Source organism: Bison bison, unplaced genomic scaffold (assembly GCF_000754665.1).
Source record: "Bison bison bison isolate TAMUID 2011002044 unplaced genomic scaffold, Bison_UMD1.0 scf7180017864296, whole genome shotgun sequence".
In the NCBI taxonomy this organism is placed as follows: domain Eukaryota; kingdom Metazoa; phylum Chordata; class Mammalia; order Artiodactyla; family Bovidae; genus Bison; species Bison bison.
In genome coordinates, this window is record NW_011494868.1 from 2,865,624 (window position 1) to 2,869,164 (window position 3,541).

The 3,541-nt window shown below is 42.1% G+C and overlaps 1 long non-coding RNA gene across 1 annotated transcript in view; it reads right to left on the reverse strand.

Moving 5' to 3' along the window:
* Positions 1-2,045: 2,045 nt before the first annotated feature.
* The window catches only part of LOC104996597, a 101,534-nt gene continuing 100,038 nt past the window's right edge, over positions 2,046-3,541 (reverse strand). Inside the window, exon 3 of the long non-coding RNA XR_826217.1 lies at positions 2,046-2,271. This is a non-coding gene — a long non-coding RNA (uncharacterized LOC104996597). The remainder of the gene's footprint in view (positions 2,272-3,541) is intronic.

Here is a 3,541-nt window from a genome sequence, read left to right on the forward strand (position 1 = left end):
GAAATTTGTATGCAGGTCAGGAAGCAACAGTTAGAACTGGACATGGAACAACAGACTGGTTCCAAATAGGAAAAGGAGTACATCAAGGCTGTATATTGTCACCCTGTTTATTTAACTTATATGCAGAGTACATCATGAGAAACACTGGGCTGGAAGAAACACAAGCTAGAATCAAGATTGCCGGGAGAAATATCAATCACCTCAGATATGCAGATGACACCACCCTTATGGCAGAAAGTGACGAGGAACTAAAAAGCCTCTTGATGAAGGTAAAAGTGGAGAGTGAAAAAGTTGGCTTAAAGTTCAACATTCAGAAAACGAAGATCATGGCATCCGGTCCCATCACTTCATGGGAAATAGAGGGGGAAACAGTGGAAACAGCGTCAGACTTTATTTTTCTGGGCTCCAAAATCACTACAGATGGTGACTGCAGCCATGAAATTAGAAGACGCTTACTCCTTGGAAGGAAAGTTATGACCAACCTAGATAGCATATTCAAAAGCAGAGACATTACTTTGCCAACTAAGGTTCGTCTAGTCAAGGCTATGGTTTTTCCTGTGGTCATGTATGGATGTGAGAGTTGGACCGTGAAGAAGGCTGAGCACCGAAGAATTGATGCTTTTGAACTGTGGTGTTGGAGAAGACTCTTGAGAGTCCGTTGGACTGCAAGGAGATCCAACCAGTCCATTCTGAAGGAGATCAGCCCTGGGATTTCTTTGGAAGGAACGATGCTAAAGCTGAAACTCCAGTATTTTGGCCACCTCATGCGAAGAGTTGACTCACTGGAAAAGACTCTGATGCTGGGAGGGATTGGGGGCAAGAGAAGGGGATGACAGAGGATGAGATGGCTGGATGGCATCAATGACCCGATGGACGTGAGTCTCAGTGAACTCCGGGAGTTGGTGATGGACAGGGAGGCCTGGCGTGCTGTGATTCATGGGGTCGCAAAGAGTCAGACATGACTGAGTGACTGATCTGATCTGATCTGATCTAATTACTTTACAGTATTTTGTTGGTTTTGCCATACATCAGCATGAATTTGCCACGGGTGTACACGTTTTCCCAATTCCGAACCCCGCTCCCTCCTCCTTTCCCATACCATCCCTCTGGGTCGTCCCAGTGCAACAGCCCCAAGCATCCTGTATCATGCATTGAACTTGAACTAGCGATTCATTTCATATATGATATTATACATGTTTCAATGCCATTCTCCCAAATCATCCCACCCTCTCCCTCTCCCACAGAGTCCAAAAGACTGTTCTATACATGTGTGTAAGGCAATTTTTTTATTTTATTTTTACTTGCAAGATAATCACTTCACAATATTGTGTGATGGATGGGTCCTGCCATACATCAACATGAATCAGCCATAGTGCCACTGGCAATTCATTTCAACATTCCTTTGCTTGCTAGATGAGTTTGTGCTGTTTGACTTTTCCTTTGAACCCATTATAACATCTATTCCCTGTCTTTCCTTCTACTCTCTTAGGTTCAGTGAATGGAAGAAGTCTATGAATTAAAGTAACAAAAGTCAAGTTAGCAAGAAAAAAAATGAAACACAATTTTAATATTTATGTGCATTGGAGTTCACAGAGAAAAAGTGAAACTCAAAGAAGTGATTAGAATTGAGAGCTTATGTACCATTTTAACAAAGAACAAGAGGTATAAGCTTCAAGAGATAATAAATCACAGAGAAGTTACTAGTAACTAAGGTCTTATTTAATTAGGTCTGCACAAACTCATTTTGATGTCAGTCTCCAGTCTCACCTCCTTCTCTTCTTGGAGGTGGGGGTCTGGAAGGAGGGTGGAGGAGGATGGACATCTCAAAAGGGAAATTTATGCCCTGTTTTCAGGTACATAAGGGCAAGGCCAAAAGCGCTTCCTGCCTCTGTGGATTCCCAATTGCTTTCAGCTCAAAGTAATCCTAATGCCAAAGTGGCATATTTGGGGATGACATATTCTGATCCTTGTCACCTCACAGATGAGTAAAATTAAGTCCTTAATGCATGTTCATTCTTTAAAAATTGTATATATCTTACCTTTTTCTAAAGAGCTGTTCCCAGGGTCTTAATTCCATTGTGCCTTGCATAAGGAACATAGGAAGACCAAAGTCAGGCGTTCGATAGGTCTTCTACATCATAGTTCAGACACTACGTACAGAGCAGGTGTGCGATCGGCTCTGCTTACAGAGGACAGTTCCATCATTTGTGCTGCGTCATCAGGGGTAGGATGAGGGCCAGGGCCCCTTGGAAGAGTGTTTCTGCGCCGTGACTGGGGTTTAAATGGAAGATATCCTAATTAGCAAGAGTAGTAAAGGGCTGTGAACAACTTCCTCAAACATTTGTCAAATCTTGGGTAGCACCCAAGTTTGGTATAGTGCTCAAAATAACTTCCCAAGATGACTATCTTGGGATGGTTGGCTGAGGGACCCAAGAGATTCTCTAGACTATTGAAGTAGACTAAATTGCCTGGAACCTCAGGCATCATGTAAAGACAGATTCTGGCCAGCAAGTCACCTTACTATTGAAATATAGTTCTAGCATAGTCTTTTTTTTGTTGGGTTTTTTTTTTAAGAATGAGTGTGTGTGTCTGTGTATTCTTGCTTATGAAAAGAAGGAGATATACAGAGGGAGGGAGACAGAGAGAGAGTGATCGTCTATTATCTAAGTAACAGTCCAGAGGAATGATGGCTAGAAACAGTTGTACTTTACACTAAGGAGTTTCTATAACAATTACCAGTGGAAACACAGAAATTCCTACCTGGCAAGGACTTCAGAAAATCTGAGAGACATTCTCAGAACCAGACTAATCATAGCTACTGCATTTCTTGAACTCTCCTTACTTGGAGATAATCACTATCTGGAAGCTCAGCCCAAACTTCAAAGTAGCTGTCACATAGCTCTTCCGACCTAAGGAAAGAGTTTCTTAAATATACGAGCCATTATACCTGGATTCAGATGAAATCCAGTTCTCCTACTTAACCAAAACAGATGTCATGTCTCAATTCCAACAACTAAGCTTTTTAAACTTTACTCCCAATTCCTACCTCCTTACTAATATCCCTTTTATATATAAAATTCAAAAAGTGAAAGTGTTAGACATATCTGACTCTTTGCCACCCCATGAACTGTATAGCCCACCAGGCTCCTCTGTCTATGGAATTCTCCAGGCAAGAATACTGGAGTGGGTAGCATTCCCTTCTCCAGGGGATCTTCCCCACCCAGGGATTGAACCTGGGTCTCCAGAACTGCAGGCAGATTCCTTACCATCTGAGCTACCAGTGAAGCCCTTTTACATATAAGTGATGGGCATTTTTTAGGACCATCTACTCAGACTGGTTCCAAATAGGAAAAGGAGTACGTCAAGGCTGTATATTGTCACCCTGCTTATTTAACTTATATGCAGAGTACATCATAAGAAATGCTGGGCTGGAAGAAGCACAAGCTGGAATCTAGATTGCTGGGAGAAATATCAATAACCTCAGATATGCAGATGACACCACCCTTATGGCAGAAAATGAAGAGGAACTAAAAAGCCTCTT